Source organism: Pteropus vampyrus, unplaced genomic scaffold (assembly GCF_000151845.1).
Source record: "Pteropus vampyrus isolate Shadow unplaced genomic scaffold, Pvam_2.0 Scaffold85, whole genome shotgun sequence".
Lineage (NCBI taxonomy): Eukaryota > Metazoa > Chordata > Mammalia > Chiroptera > Pteropodidae > Pteropus > Pteropus vampyrus.
In genome coordinates, this window is record NW_011888866.1 from 3,240,024 (window position 1) to 3,257,856 (window position 17,833).

The following is a 17,833-nucleotide window of genomic DNA, read 5'->3' on the forward strand; positions in this document are numbered from 1 at the left end:
GAGTTAACAAGGTGAAAAGGTACGAACAGGAAGGAAACTGCAGACACTGGGAACAGCATGGACAAAGGCCCAGTGGCAAGGAATAGCCTGGTGACAATTAGTAAATAAAAGAAAGTTCAGTGAGGCTAGCATCCAGAGATAATGAGATGCACTGTGCAAATGAGGCCAGGTCAGACACAGGGAGCTTCGAAAGTCAGGCTGAGCTGTGGTCTTTATTCTAAGTTCAATATAAAGTCATTGAGATGTTTTAAGCAACAAGCCATTTTATTTGGGGAGATTAGGGAAGATTTCACATAGTAGATGGCTTTGCAGCTTGAGTAGGAGATTGTTAAAGAGGAAAGATGTTTATGGAAAGAGCTGAAGATGCAAAACAGCGACGAGTGGAAGTTTACACAGTACCTTGGGAATGGTAAGTGGGAGCTATGACAGAAGCTTCGCATCTTTGGAGGAATGACTAGATAACTAAGGTCAAGCTGTGAAGAATTAAAATGCTATGCTGGAGGGTTTAGGCTTTATTGAGTGGGAAGTCAGAGTTTTTAAGGAGGGATGTAGCATGATATTATCTGCAACCTGAGTCCTAAGATTTCAATCAGTGGCTTCTGTAATCATGTCTAGCCTCTAGTTTCTATCTCCAGTTGGATTTTGAACAAAGGTTGCCAGTTGCCTAATCAGAAAACTTACATTATTGGGGTAGAAACTATCACTTGATTCTACTTTTGACATGTGCTATCCTTGGTCTTCACTTTACACTGGGGCTGGTCACCTTGATTCCTACAGAACTGAAGATTGCAACATCCTAATGCGCATGAAGCTCTGAGATCCAGAAGTTCTCTCTTACTGCCATCTCTTATAGATGGGGCTGCACTACTCAGGGAGTTTCCCAAGCAAGCAAATGGAAGCTAAGCTTTATTAAGCCTTTGGAAAATCTATTCTAAGTAATAGCACCATTTACTTCTTGAGTTTGAGACTTCTTGTCAACGTGGTTGGTAACTGAAACAATTCTGAACTTTTAAGCTCTTACCTAGTAGAAAAAAATTTAAACGTCTATGCATTTGACAATTGCTTAGCATGGAGAATGTGCCTAGAAGATACCAAATGCTTGAACCATTGCAGAAGAAAGTAGCCATTCTGTGAAGGCTTTCTTTGCTATTTGTTAAGCATAAAATGTAGATTGAAATAAAGGTTAAAAATAACACATGGAAATAAAGCAAAAATACATGCTGAGCGTTTCTTTCTAGGACACATTCTGAAGGTGAAGATATGCAGAAGAAATGTCTTAAGAATTGTTTTGAGATTTTTGATATTTTATGTATGTGTGCACTATGACTTTAAAATATTGTGTGTATTTTTTTAGAGATGAAGGAGTTTTTTCCCTTTTAAGTGGAAGGGAATAAATGAGGATGGGAAGTAGCTTTTATTGATTATCTGATAACCTACAGGGCATGCCACATATGGTATATTTCCCGTTTGTCTGACAACCCTTTAAATAAAGCTTTAATATATCTATTTTATAGATGAGGTGAGGGCATGCAACTTGTAAGTAGTAGGGCTAAAATTTTAACTTGGGTCTGTCTCCAAGTACCATGCCTGTTGCATTATTCCAATTTTATAGACGAAGAAGTGGAAACTGAGATTTCATTGCTTAGGTGATAGTGCCAACTCTCAAGTCAGATTGTCTGACTTACCCACCATAGAGCCTCTGCAGAATCATGGAGCGAGGCCCAAATAATCACAATAATAATAACTAATGTTTATTGAACACTGTGCTGAACTCTTCACAGGATTTATCTTATTTAATTCTCATAGCAACCCTACTATTCCTGCTATATAGAAGAGAAAACTGAGGCAGAGAGCCGAAATAACTTATCCATGATCATAAGTGCTAAATCTGTGATTTAAATTGGGATGGTCTGACTCTAAAATCTGTAGTCATAGCCACCTCACCACACAGCTGAGCTTTCAACAACCTATCCCAGGAAACTCTAAAAAAGCCCTGTTCCTACTGAGACTGATGCTTCTTCTCTTTTCTCACCAACACAGTTTGTTGGTTTAATGTTTTTATTTCTATTTTGTGCTGCATACAAAGATACTGTTTAAACATGCCATACCAGGCTGTGGGAAATGCCATCAACATGTTCTCCTTGACCATCCTGTAATTCAGAGGGTTTTGTTCTAAGCATTCTGGGAGAATTCCACTAAGCTAAATTTACAGGGCAATAGGCCATAAAACACTGTTCCTTTTGGAGTAAATTTTATTTATTGACTCTCAGGATAGATGTCTCATAAATAAATTGCTCCTTTTCCTTGTCAATTATTGTCCCTATCTTTAGGAATGCATGGTTGCCTTAAATATCTGCAAAGAAAAGAAATTGGATTCTGTGTTATTGACACTGCTGGTTTTGTCTCTCTGACATATGCTGAATATTTTCTTCTTTTTGCCAACATAGAAATCTTTATAGTCTTTATAGAATTATTCATTGTATGGTGCTTTATGCAAAATGACATTATTAATATTAAAATTATAAATGTTGTGACTCCTGAAATGATATGTTTTGATCACATTATTACTGTGGCAAAACATTATTTTAGGATCCTTTTAAATGTTTTTATAACCTTATATTCACTTGCCTACATGGATATGGGTCATCTGGGCTGACATTTAAAAAGATGAAACCCAACTAATTCACCCACGGTAGTCCTTGATATAAATTACAATGGAACAAAATTTTTCTGCCTCTGATGAATGTATAGTAGGTATGTTTCAAAAGAAATTTTAATCTTTCCTTTTCACTGGTATATGAAGCAAGTCTTAAACAGGTTTTTGGACATTAGCTGACATAGCTGAATTTTTGTATTAACATGGCCTTAACTTGCCAGACAGAGGTTCCCTCCATCCTCAGGAGAGAGAGCCATACCCAGCGGCTGCTGCACCATCACAATCTGATGAAATAAAATGAGGTTAGTGCAAGGGATCAGAAGGCCCAATTGCTAACACCAGCTTAGTTAGGAAAATACACTGAATGACTTAGGCAACTTCCTTCCCATCTGAACAATAAAGGGCTTGAATTGGATAGTTGTTAAAGGCCTTTCTGTCACTAACATTCTATATTCTATGGCTCTTGATAATGGCCATGGGTGGAATCCACAAAGGCCTTCCTCCTAAATGCCGAATGTGCAATTAATACTTTCTCCATTACCACCCTCTCTGGTTTTTCCTTGGAAGGAGCAAGAAGAAAAGGAGTATAGAAATGTATAGGTCTTTCTACTCCTTAAATATTAATAATAAAATAAAAACTATTTTGTATTCCGTGCCTATAGGTGCCTATAGAGGGTTACGTCCTTTGATGTTCCTAACCTTTAACCTGCAAGGAAGATATTAATTGTCTCATTTTACAGATGAGAAAAGTAAAGTCCAGAGAGGTGAAATTACTCACCGAAACTCACAAAGCTACCACGTGGCAGAGAAGAGAGAAAAACCCTGGTGTATGGAATTCCAAGCCAGAACTTTGCCACTGTCTCCACAGCCAGCTACACACTGACATTTGTGGGGACTGGAGCATGAATGCCCATATACCAGGTGTCTAAATATTTAAAAGTTATACTTTGTTTCAACTATGTAGGGGCCTTCTTTACAAGGTGCACAGATGAGTCATTGCCAGACTCTACTTCCTACAGTCAAGGTCAATGGTCATGTTCCCTGCCCTGTGACCCAGCTCACTTGCTTTCCATAAGCTTTCCTTCAGCTGCCTTTTGTGAACTGGGAGAAGGGGTGTTTCATACCTGTACAGCTTTCGACTACTGGCCAGCATTTCTTCAGCTCCCTTATTAGTTTCCAAGGGCTGCATAACAAATTACCATAAACCAAGTGGTTTAAAACAGTGGGAATTTATTCTCTCACAGTTGTTCAGAATTCTGAATTCAAGGTGTGGACAGGGCCACACTCCCTCTGAAGGCGCTAGGGCACAAACTTTTCATGCCTCTTCCAGCTTCCGTGGCTCAGATATTCCTTGGCTTGGGGCTGCACATCTCCAACCTCTGCCTCTGCCTCTACATGGCCTTCTCTCTTGTATGTCTGAACCTCAAGTGTCCTTCTACCTTCCTCTTATAAGGATACCTGTCATTGGATTTAAGGCCTAAATCCAGGATGATGCTTTTCAAGATCCTTAATTACATCAGTGAAAACCATTTCTCAAATAAGGTCACCTTTACAGGTTCTGGGAGTTAGGGCATGGACATATATTTTTGGGGGTGGGGGGTGGGAGGGCACCATTCAACCCAGTGCAGTCCTGGATGCCATCAGATGGGCTCAGCCAGGCCTGAGGAGACCACTGGAGGAACAAAGGCATAAACAGAGGCAAAATGGACATAGAGAACAACCACACTATGCAGAAAAGGAGTAGGTGGTGGATGCAGAGAAGGAGGGGAGCATGTAGAGCTACAGCAATTGGCACACCAGGGGCCAGGGCTGTGAGATGAAAGCCTACATCAAGGCACTCACTGTCAATGGCAAACAAGTACTGAGTTTCTACTCTAAGTTTCTACAGGGAAGTCAAGATATTTGAGCCAATGCCGGGACCCAGGGCATTGAGACTGGGGACAGCAATTACTGAAGGGGAAGGGCCCAGAACGCAAAGCGTGCTGAGACCCTGGTAACATCACGCTGGTGAAAGCTGGCAGGATCCTAGGACGGGGTTGGGTGGTGACAAGAGAAATGTTTTCAAATCCAAAATTTGCTCAGCAAAGGGCAGAACAGTGAACAGTAAGCAAGGCAGACTAGGTATTAGAATTAATCATTGTCATTGATAAATATCAGTAGTATTAATAGGTACCATTTGCGAGGGCTTTTTGTAAATCAGGAGGCTTTGTGCTCAACATTTTTACTGGCACTATCTTGTTTAATTCTCACAGCAGCCCTATGAGATAGGCACAATTTTTCAAAGGAAAATTTGAGACCCAGAGAGGGTCAGGAACTTCCCATCATTTCTCAGCCTATGAGGGGCAGGGCTGGTATTCACATCCTGGGCTATATGTGTTAGTGCCCCTCCCTTTGGTCCTTGTCTGAGCATATGGGTACAGATCTGCCCATATTTAGCGGGGCCCAGCCAGTTTCTAGAGTTCTAGGGGACACTGATGCCACCAGGAGAGACATCAAGAGCTAGAGTCATAGTCAAGCAAACTGGGGATCAGGACAGAGCCTCGAGTTTGGAATTAATTCAGAAAGCCAGCCAGCTCCTTGGGTAGGGATTGAAGCAGAGGCCAGCCCTGTAGACCAGGCCAGCACCGGAGATGTCAAGGACTGTGTGTAGGAGCTGTCACAGACCTCAGGGCTTGCTCCTTGAATATGGAATAGTGGAGGCTGCAAGGCAGGCTTCTTGCAAGGGAAGTAGCCTGATGATTGGGTGCACAGACACTATCTCTCTTGAGGAGTTCTCTAGAGTAAGGAGTGGGCTATTTAGGTACTTTTGTGTCAAACTAAGATCTGCTAAAGAGCCCAGTTGAAGGCAAGGAATAGGCCTGGGTGTGGGGGCAGTGGGCAACAATGTACCCAACCTGAGAAGCTAGAGAAAGTCTTAGAAATGAGGTGGTAGCTGACAAACACAAGTATATGTTCACCAGTGTGCATGTATGTGTGTCCATCATGCCATAGAGAGACATGGGGAGCGTGGCTCTTTTTCACATGCAGAGTCAGGGGACTCATGTTTTCTCCTAAGTTTCCCTCTGGTTTCTAGATCCTACCATCTCAGAGTCTTTTTCCTTCTCCTATGAAAAGTTAAAGCCTATGCAAGTTCAGAGAATTTCTCAAAATGAACTTATTAGCACTTTAGTTGTATAAATAAGTATTTTAATTTTTGTGGTGCACATTAAAGTTGGTGGATGGGAGGCTGTCAGAATTCTTAATCGTCATGAAATATGCTCTTAATAATCAGTCTTATTAAATCTAAATGAAATGCCTATATGAGGCCCTATTTTAGTATTTTCTGAACTCATTGCAGCTTTTTTATCTCAAACAGCAACCGGAGTCATTCTAAATCATCATCAAATTAACTATTTATGCTCCCTTTCACCAGCATTCCTTTTCTCTCCTGGTCGGCCTCTCCACAAATCCCATGTTTTATGGATAAATAATTAGCTCTTGCAGTTCGGCTGAGGACACCCTTGGAGTGCTGGGGTGGGGGCGGGGGTGGGGGTGGGGGGAATCCAGTTACAGGACAGGACAATTCCTTGAATTTCCAGAAAGTCCAGGGGAAGTGTCCCTTAGGGTATGCTTTAGAAGGCAGGGAGTGTGCCCACCAGAGCACGGCCTCTTCGGATAGATGTCTGAGTTGCTTGCTCAGTCAGTTTCTCTTGGCTGAAGGCCTGTGACAAGGTAACGCCTCATCTCAATTTACTTCAAATGTGATTTTGAGGAAAGTAGCAGACCAGCTTTTTAAGACCTTATCCTTTGCATTTTGGAGCCTGAGCAGAAAATTTCCAATGCAGAGATCTGAGTTGGCCAAAACTATAGTGGCAGATACATACAATACAATGTCATTTGAACATCTGGACAAGATCATGAAAGTTTCTCCCATGACTTTTTAAGGAGCAGGGAGCTAAGAAGCAGCATCACCTTTGTAGGGACAAATTCCCCCTCCGCTCACTTTGGGAAAATGAGTTGAACTTTTACTAGGAGAAAGGGGAAGGAATATAATTACTGTGCCTTGGGAGTGTACAGAGTACAGATTTGTTACCCTAAGGTAGCTAACACCTCACCAGAGACCCAGCCCCAGACTCTGAGTCCATCATAGGAGTCCCACACCTTGGCAGGAAATGAAAGCAATCTGCTCGTCTGCTCGGCTTGTCTTGGGTGTCTTTACTGCCCTCCATTCGTCAGAAAAGCATGCTCCCGAGGCCTCCCTTTCTTCAGTCCTTTTGTCATTTGCTCTTTAGCCTCTTCCTTCTCCAGGGATGGAGCTAAAGCCTGACCTTTGGATAAGACTGTCAGTTTTAGGTTCAGAGATGGCAGATGGGGCTAACCAGGTATGAAGATGCCTTTATACTTTTTCTAAGGAAACATCAACTTAGCAATAAGCACTATGGATGCTGAAGCTTGTCATCTACTTTCCCATCTTGAGATCTTCTTCTCGGCAGTGAGGAAAGGGAAGAAATTAGAGAAAGTCTCAGTGTCACCATCCTTGACCCATTCCTCTTGATGAGTAAACGATGGCCAGGAGTGATGCAGTCATTCCCAAAGTGTCACTGTTGTTAGCGCAGAATCCAGACCGTTCTGCACAGCTTCTTTTTTTAAACATAGTATCTCCATGACCTATGGAACCCTGATATTCCTCTATTCTTCCTCGGTTCAGCCATCCCAGTGCCTTGTCAACACGTCTGGGTTCTCTTTTGTCATCTAGCCAAGGGGGCATCTTGAAATTTGGAAGATGTTTCCGCTGTGGTGTCTGATCCAGCAAATATAGGAATCTCACATCCACCACTCACTGACTAGTGATCTTGGTCAATCGAGCTAACCATTCTTAGTCTTAGTTTTCTCATCTTTAAAATAGGGATACATTTGCCCTCACAGGATTAAATAAGACAACGCATGGGAATTTCCTGACCCATGGTTGGTGGTCAGTAAATGCTACTTGCTTCTTTTCTCCCACAACAACAAATGTAATCAATTAAGGGACAGGATTCTGGACTATGTTTGGCATCATTTAGATGCTGCCATTATGCAAACAAAGATGTTTGAGTTTGGAACTGGCACTATTCTTCTGTAAATGGAAGTTGTCATTAAACTGAAATGAGCATAATATGTCAAGTTCAGCTATTTTTACACTGGGGGAAAAATGCTTGTCAGTTAAGGACATAGACCCCATCAATAAGGAATTGGGAAGGAACAGTCTCGAGAACTGATGGGGGCAAACCAATCACCAACAGGTAAGTGAGTTCACCTGTGCCTTGGCTATGTGGTGGTTTCTGTTTTTCTCTGACCTGGCTCAGAGGAGCCCAAAGCCCAAAGCACAGCCACGACATACCTTCTGAGGGCCTTGCAGGTGGCCACTTGCCAGAACATACCTGAGTCCTGGTTCTTCTCCACCTCACACCATGGTGCAACCTTGTAGTCTTCCCATCCTTCCTTCATTCATCAAACATTTATAAATGTTCCCTTTAATGTTAAGCCATAGAGAGACAACAATGATTGGTAGTAGTATTATTACAAAATAGTATTTCCTTTAAATGATATCGAGCTACGTTGAAATAAGTATAATGACCTAGAAACTAATGAAAACCACTGTATGTTAGCAAATATAAGAAATAGCTTTGCTGTCAAAAATTGGCCATTTTGAAGGGAAAACTACGTTTTGCTGGAATCACCTGTGGAAAAAAAATGATTGGATTGCAACCCAGAGCAGCTAGGTCTCAATCCTGACTTTTGGTTCTGTCTAAGTTACTTAGCTTGTTTGAGCCCAAGTTTCCTCCTGTATAAAACTGGAGCCATAAGCACTTTCCTTATGGTTTTGTTAAGAAGATTAATGTTAATAAGGTTCATGAAAACACTAGGTCCAGGGCCTAATAGGTAACAAGTGCTCAGTGAATGGAGGCTGGAACGGTTTGGAGAGGCTGCAGAGAGGGTCAGAAGCTTCAAACAAATCTCACATCAAATAAGGTTCAGGCAGCATGACTTAGAACAGCTGGCTCTTCAATTATCCAAATTAAATTGAATGAAAAATCCACCCTGGAGATTTTTAGGTGCATTTAGATCCTGCACCTACTCTTTAGTATTTTAGCTTCTTCATTTGACCACCTACTGTGTAGAGTTGTTTCTTCTTTAATTTGTCCAATATTTACCTCTTTCAAGCTCCATGGGAACCTTTTTCTTCATGTGGACCTTAATTCTTTATTGACACAAGGAGTTAGGAAGTCTACAGGCCAAAAAAGTGAATCTCTGTGAAGCTTCATGTCAATACCTGCCTGAGTTTCTTCTTCTGGGTCCTATTTAAAATACAGATGAATTCGGCCTAACTCTCTCAATATCCCTCCTGCTAACCTTAGCCCTGTCCCTGTCCCACAAAACATCTGCTATTGATTTCAGTTGCTATCAGAAAGTCATGAAGTCATAGGCTGGGAAAATGACGGTTAGTGTCTGTCAGAGTGGGGCAGGGTCCCCCATCTTCTGACTCCTGGCCCAACACTTCTTTCTTCAGAGTTCAGGGGCTCAGGTCTGGCATCTCTTCTTACCTGTACTCTCAAGAAGAGCACACCTTTCTATCAGCCTCCTGAGGAGTCAGCAGGAGCCACCTTGCTTTGCCCTTCACCTGTCTTGGACAAGTGCCTTATTCACTGCAATCTAGTACAAGGGAACTGCCCACAATTTATTCTGCAGAACAGATCAGCGCATCCCACATGAGTGGACTTATCAAAACCTATGACTGTTTTATTCTGCCCTTTCCCATTACCATTGATACTGTCATTCTTAAACCTAGTCTTTGCAATTATGTAGCAATTTATGCTTTTCAGGGCATTTTTTTAATGCTTTGTTCCAGTTGATTCTCACAGAACCTTCTGTAGCAGGCATGGCATTATTATCCTTTTTTTTTTTTTTTTTTTTTTTAAATAGATGTGATAACAGCACAAACGGAGGCAGTGACTTCCCTTGGCCCACACGGCAAGGCCAGCGTGGAGCACATTCTAGCATCCAGATCCCTGACTTGGGGCCAGTACTCTGGGCCACGTCTCTCTCAAGGCGCCGGTGATCTTTAGGGAAACTCAAGCGCCAGTTCTTGGCGTAACTCTTTGCAATTCCTCTTCAGCTACATCCACCACCCCTGTGCACACTTGCAGGCCTCTTTCTTCCAGGAATGATTACGCAGAAAATGAGAGCTGACAGTGATAGATGGACTTTTCCATTTTCTGCTAACGCGGCTATGAAGTCAGAGCCCATTTTAATGAATGTCCATTAAGGTCAAATTTGGAAAGCAGGTATTAAGAGTCATTGCCGCTAATTACACCCTGAGAGCTCTATTTGTATTTTCAAATTGGATAAAAAGGTTAGTAAAATGGAACGTTTCAGCACAGGCTGGCTCCTGGCTTGCTCTCTAAGTTTTCGGAAATGATCGGCTGCCCAAACTTGCTGAGAAATAATGTTCTGTCTTATTCTTGCCTCATGCCTCACAGGTGAGCCAGTGCCAGGAGAAGTGGCTGCCTCTTGAATCCTGTCAGTCTCTGGCAGATCTGATTACATCTGGGACCCTTAAGAGTACTTGAAACAAACTGCACTGGTCTATTTTAATCCCGCTCCTTCTAGAAACTAGAAACTGTAAGGAGAGTCTTGCTGCTGACAGGTGGCTCCATAAAAGTCGTCCATCTGCTGCTAATTATGGCAGAGAGAAAATTCACACAGCCGAGTTTTCAGTTTATTTGCTAAAGATCTCCAAAGGTGTAACTGCCTTCCCGGATCACAAGGCCATTCACAGCATTACATCTATAGAGCCTGTTAATTATTTAAATAATTTAAAACCTGGGGTGGCAGGGAGCATTTAACAGAAGTAGAGCTGAGTGACGATTGGTGTGATGGTCTATCATGGTAGAGGGAAGTAATCTATTCTCATAGCCCAGAGTCTGGACTCACAAGGTTTCGCTTTTCTCCTTAGTATTCTTTCTAAGAGAAACTCAGAGAGGTACAGCATTAAGCAGAATTGCTCATATTTCAGACTTGATTGGCTTTGATTCCCAAAGTCCAGTACACCTCTCTCTCCTATTTGTGGTCATATCCATAGAATGGGTATGAGCTCCCACTGCCTAACTCAGAAGGCTGCTGTGATCTTGGAGAAGGGTAACTTATTAGAAAGTGCCATGTGTAGAGCAGTATGCTATATTAAGATTTTTAGGCCCATTGAATAAATAGAAATGATTATGTCTGATAAAGCAGATGATAAAATAATTTTAAAAGAACTGACATTCTCTTTATTCTCGTAGTTTCTTTTCTTCCATGCAGATACAAGTAGAATGTAAAAGTTGCTCCTTGCTGGTGAAATACATACATACATATACATATATATATATATATATATATATATATATATATATATTCCCTTTGTTTACTTATTCTACAATAATCGTTTTACATTATATTTAGTCTTTGTTTTTCGGATCCATCACTCTCTGGCAGGAATGCTTTGAGGATGGAAGCAGTGTTTTATTTATGTTTATGCTGCTAGTGCCTGATAGAACCTGGTATGTAGTAGATGTTCAATATATGTTAAATTGAAGAGCCCAGACATTAAGCAAATGAAACAAATGTGATTTTACTTTATGGTGAGTTATGTTCAATATTAACCTTAATAAGTGGCACTAAATCTGTCAGATTCAGTCATTTCTGACATTTGATGATTTTGTGTGTGTGTGTGTGTGTGTGTGTGTGTGTGCAAGTGGTAGAAATTCTATAAAATCCATTTCAAAAAAGACATATAACTCCAAGTTGGGTGTGATGAGCTGGAGCTCTCCTGATCTATTCTCTATATTTTGTACTTGGCCATTACACTTTACCCTACATCAGAGTCTGGCTTTCAGGCGTAAAGTGAATGTAGGATAGGTTTAATTGGGTGACTTAGGTTACATGAAATATTCCCTGATGGCTATAACTTGGAAGCCAGAGACTAGTCCCTAGCTGAATAATTTGCAGAGACTATATGGAAAAATACACAAATGAAATGAAGTAATTGCACATGAAAGTGGTAGAACAATGAGAAAATGGTGAGGTCAGAGGATGAGTCCATCTCAGAAGGCAAAAGCAGTTCTAGGTCACCCCTGACTCCATCTGACCCAATTGTCAGATTGCATTTGGGTGTCCTTTAACCTAAATTATATTGTTGTAATATAGCTCATATCATTTTCCATATATTCAGGTCCCCATAAAAGGTAAGTTATGAAACTAAGTTATGATAAAAATGATGTCAATCCAGATAACAATAAAGAAGTCTAAAAAAAGGACTAGAAAAGCATTGGCTGGGATAGTGAAAAGATTTTTAATCCAAAATGTCCTACTGGATAAACCGAGTTGTATTTGTTGTTGGTTTTTTGGTTTTGTTTTGTTTTTCTGCCTCTACTCTTCTGATTTTCTACTTCTGGTTGTTCGGTACTCCTCTATTCCTGAAATGTTACATGTGCACTGAGGCTGCAAAGCAGGCACTAGATCGGAATAGGGTTCCTTGTACCCGTATGTTGTTTGGGATCTCAGTTTTTGAACTATTGCCTCACTCACCTTGCTTTTAGCTCCTCCTGTTCTGATTTTACCAGCTCCTTGCCTCTTGAGCCAGTCCTCTGAAGCTGAGCCTCACCTGGCCTTGCTTCTCTGGCTTTAGTCCTTTATTTCTTTCCTCGATCTCTCCCTTCTAGATATTCAGACCACAAGCCTGCTGGGTGACCTATTCTGGCCCTGCATAGCCCCTGAAAACAGTACTACTCTCCTGGTCCTTTTTGCCCCATGAGTAGGACTTGGGCAAGACACAAGGTCGACAAGCCTTATGGGATTCTTCCTACAATCTCTCTCACTTTCCACAGTCTTTTTCATTCTCTGTTGTATTGTTTCATAAGCTCTCATGGTTGGATTTTCCAAAATCTGATGTATTCAAAACCTTATGTATTTGGTTGTAAGAGATATTGCTGTAGCTTATGATCGTAAGACTTGAGGAAAATAAAAAAGGGGCTCCCACTTAGGGAAAGATTGGGGAATCTTTGACTCAATCTGCATATCCCTAGGAACTATAGTATTCCTTATTTATCGGTATTGTCCTCTTAAATAGATGGTCAGTTCCTTAGTAGGTATTTCTCTATTGTATTTCTCTCAAGTTTAATGCAGTGTCTATATATACTATAGGATATATACTAACTTTTATATTATATAATATATTACATATACTGTATAATATATATTATATATACTATTATATACAAGGATATTACATATACTAGTATATTAAATATACTAGTACATTATATATACTAACTACATATTATATGTAATATACTATATATAGTATATATAATATATATACTATTTTAATTGTTAATTATGAGAGTCACCATAGTCTATTCATTAACTCCTGCTTGAGTGCTATTTCTACCACCAAAAGCTGGTGAGGATTACATGCATTTCTTGGTCCTCATCCCTTTAGGCTAAGATATTTTTGTAAACCAAGTCCGGTGAGGTAGTACTTTTGTTTTCTAAGAAGAGTTATTGGTGAGATATACCAATACATTAATACGGTATAATGATTGCTTTTGTAGCCTAAATAACTATCTTCGGGTGATTTTATATTTTAGTAAATGTTATTTCTGTGATAAAGTACATATGCAAAAAGATTTTTAGTCATTCTTTTTTTTTTTTTAACACTCCAGTGTGTGGCTTGATGTTTTGAGAAAATACCTCCATTGTCACTACTCTGTGGTGCTTTTGCCAAGGAACATTTTGCTTTGCTAGTGTAGAAACGGCCTTTCTGTGACCATTAAGGATTTCTTGGCAATCCTGAATCAAAATGTCCTTGCCAGAGCCTAATTTGGGGAATTGCATTTTTTCCTACTAATTAACTCCATTGTTTCAATTAGGAAAGAACTATTCCTTCCAGCCCAGAACACTGTCTCTGTACAGGAAGGTGGCTTTGAAATGCTTTCACAATGAAGGCAAGGATTTGTACTAAGCTCACCCAGCATCTCTTGTAGCCACATTTTCAAGATGGCTGCTTCTGTTTTTGAGGGTCAGTATGTTGGAATAAAAGGGTTCTACAGAGTTAGAAATGACATCGAAAGAGTCTAGAGGAAGCAAAAGCATTCTTATTGTCCCCATCTTATGGAAAAAGGCTCAGCAAGGTCAAGCATCTTGTCCAAGTTCATCAGTTAGAAAGGAGAATCAAGGTTAGGATATAGGTCTGTTCTCTTCTTGTCTAGGCAGAGTAGTTCTAACTGGCTCAAGTGGAACTCATATCCTTGAAACTGACCCCCTTAGAAGTTTGGTAACCAGCTAAGTTAATCAATCATGAATTCTAAAACTCATATCAGCCACTCGACCTTCATGGCACATGGCTGAAAAGATACTTTGAACCTAGAGTTTAGAACATAGTCAGCAGTCTGTGATCTTTGGCTAGGAAATTTAAAATTGCTTCCTCTCTATTAATGCAAATTATTATAATTAACATCAATGATGTATTTAATTGCTATTTGTAAAAACTACTCTGTATATGCATTAAGCTTTGGAAAAATAGCTATAAATATTTTGTTGTTTTGTGATAGTAAATTAATTGCAGTATTAACTTAAGAATGATTTAGAACCTTGTTGATCTGTCAGCTCATTTTCCCAAGTGACTTTGCCCTCTTGAGCCAGAAAAAAAGGTCACCAAAGATACTTTTTCCTTTAAAAGATGCTCTTCATCTGTCATACCCATGTTGAAAATTTTAATGTTCAGGAATGATAGAGTGTGAAAGATGCTAGTTTGGCCTTTCAGAAGAGGCTCTAGCAGCTGACGGGAGGAGGGATAATATTAAGTTACCCTTTTCTATTCTCATAAGATTTCCTGTCTTACTTCACCCATGGAATATTAACTGAGCATAAGACATGGGATCTAGGGTCAGGCGCATGCTCCATTCAGCTCAAAATATGCTCCAATGGCAGCTTCAAGATTGTCAGTGCCAACATCAAAAGACTAGAAACAGAAACCAAACATTTCATATAGCTTCCTTATATATTGTCCAGCTATTGATTTATAGATTATCATCTCAGCTAATAATAAATCATTGATTCAATAAGTGCCCTATGTTGACTCTTGCCTGTATAAAGGAGAATTTCCTTTCATCTATTTGATCTGAATCTACACTTGTGAAAACACCATGTACTGTTCTCTGTTCTGGTGTTCCTGGTTTAATTAGGCCTGAGGGGGTTGGAGGGCGTTTACTGGAAGAAGCATGTGTGGCTGACACTGCAGACACTGTTAAAGGTAGTCACCATGCAAACACCATGTCTACGACATTTTCTCCTGTTGTTTGCAAAGTGCTAGTCATTGGAGTGCCAAGTCTGACTGAGAACTGGAGCAAAAGTCTCTTCTCCAATGTTGTGATCTCTTGTCACCAGCATCCAGCTAGCACTACTGATACCCAAATCTTGTTCTTATTCAGCATTTCCTTCCTAATAATGCCTAGTATTTTGCATATTTTTTTTAGTAGCTGTACATTGATCAATATTTTTTGGAAACTGATTTTTAAATCCATTGTTTAGTTTACAACCTTTTTCTTAAATATTAGGAGAGGATATTCCCATTTATGATTTATAGATTAAGTGCTCTTTAAAAGACTGGACTATATTGTAAGAACTTGGAGGATAAGAATAGTTTTATTCAAGATTTTATACCTTATGGTGTCTAAAATAGTACCTAAAATATAGGAGATACACAACTTAAATTCTCTAAATTAAATTAAACGACAACAGCATGGCCTTCTGTGGTTGTCAGAATTCTTAAAATGGTATTGGGAAGATTCTGGGAGATGACAGAGGCAAAAAATATAGTTTTTTAAATCTCCCTAAAGCCACCCATAAAAAAAAAAAAGAAAACCTCAGAGTGACTTAGGGTAGCAAAACCAAAAATGCATATGTGACATCTACCAGAAAACTAATTGAAAAGGTATCCCCACAAGTGTCAAAAATTTAGCAATATTAACTAGACCAGCATAGTAAGGAGAAAGCAAAAGAAAAATAAAGAGGGGCTTCTGATGAACTAGTAATAATTACCAAACTGAAATAGACACTAACTAGAAAGTTCAGCAGGGTTATCCAAGGAGAGCAACCAAATCTGGGAAAGAGGCAAGCAGACTAGAATTCATGTGTAAGGGTGATGTTGTCAGAGAACTCTAACCTATGAACTTTTGATACTAATCATCCAAATATTCCTTATAAGGTGATTCCCCCAGGGAGAAGAATCTTCTGTGGGTAGAATCCAAATTGGTTAGGCTAGGAATAATAGGAGCAAAGAAACGAAAAAGTTGGGAAGGGGAGCAGAGTCAGCAGATTTCACGAATCATGAGGACAAATGATTCTGAGCACTTATATAACAGAAAGGGTCACTGTAGAGCTGTGACTCTAAGAATACTCTTCTGGTTTGTCTTCCCCTTTCAGCACAGAAAAACTTATTTCACTTAAAATAAGCAACAGAAAAGGATTATAGGAAAATCACATAAAAATTATTATAAGGAACAACAAAAAAAATCCCATATAAATTATTAGAAGGACATCCATATAGACAAAGAAACCAGAAAAGCATGCCCATAAAACAGATGACAAGTATAAGCTAATATTTCAAAGTAGATATAAGATAAGAAAATAATAGAATCTGTGAAAGGACAAAATTATATGAATGAAGAAATGATAAGAGAAAAGGCAGATTTAAAAAAAGTCTACCTAAACTCAGGGAATAATTGAAAATAAAATAAAATATTATTTTAGAAATGAAGACTGAATGAAAAGGAACACAAGAATAAATAAACATCACAGAAAATTTCTTAAGAGAAATAGAAGATGGAAAAGAGGAGAAAAAATGTTTGAATCAAAAAGTAATTAAGAATTAAAACAGAGAGAAAGTGATACAAAACATAGGTAGTAAAGATTCAATATGTGTATAATAGGAGTTCTCAAAAAAGAAACCAAAGCATAGAATAGAATTGATATTAAAAACTATAAGCAAACTTCCTGAAATAAATGGTAATTAAAGCATACAATGGACTATTACTCAGCCATAAGAAGAGATGAAATACTGCTATTTGTGACAACATGGATGGACTTTGAAATAATCATACTAAGCGGAATAAGCCAGACAGAAAAGGATGAAAATCCCATGATATTACTTATATGTGGGATATAAACTTGAAAGCAACAAATGAACAGGATAAACAAAGAGAGACTCATGGACATGGACTATAGACTAGTGGTTATCAGAGGGTAGGGGTTAGTGGAGGAGAGGGGAGGTAGATGGGGTAAAGGGGGACAAATATGTGGTGACAGAAAGAAATCTATTTATGGGAGGTGAATACACACTAAAATACACACACACACACACACACACATACACACACACATACACACACACGCATATATATGCCTTATTGTTAAAGTGTACAGCTGAAAGAAACATTGGATTTTGTTAACCAATGTCACCATAAAAAATTAATTAATTAAAAAAATGCATACATACTATAAAGGAATATTTTTTTTTCCTGGGAAAATCAATTCAAAATTGCTTCAAAATGAAAAGAAAAGGCTTCTTTGAGCATCCAGAGCATGATATTGAGTCATTCACAATGAAGGGAAAATCAGATTGTCTTTTTTTTTTTCAAAAGCAATGCTTTATTATCTGAAGGCAATGAAAAAACGTATTTAGGATAGTCAAGGACATAAGTACTGAGCCAAGGAGTTTATACCCAGCCAAACTGATTTTCAAGTATAAATATTGTAGGAACATGTTATATACATACAAGAATTCAGGGAACAGCTTAGGAATCTACCAAATAACCGATGAGGCACTGGCATAAGGATTGATGTCTGACAGTAGCAATGAGAATGTGTGAAGATAAAATTACAAGTGCATACCTCTGCATTTCTTCTGCAAACAAAAGGCTTGAGAACCAATGAATCTTTCAAGCAAGTCCAAAATATAAGGAAGGGTAGATTTCATCAAGGATAAAACAACAGTGTTCAACTTGAGTATCAACTCTGGTACTTGAGTATCAGAGACAAATTATTATGGATGAATCTCCTTTACGGTTGTGTAAGATGAAGCTCTGCATACCACAATGGAAGAGTAGCCATAGGTAAATA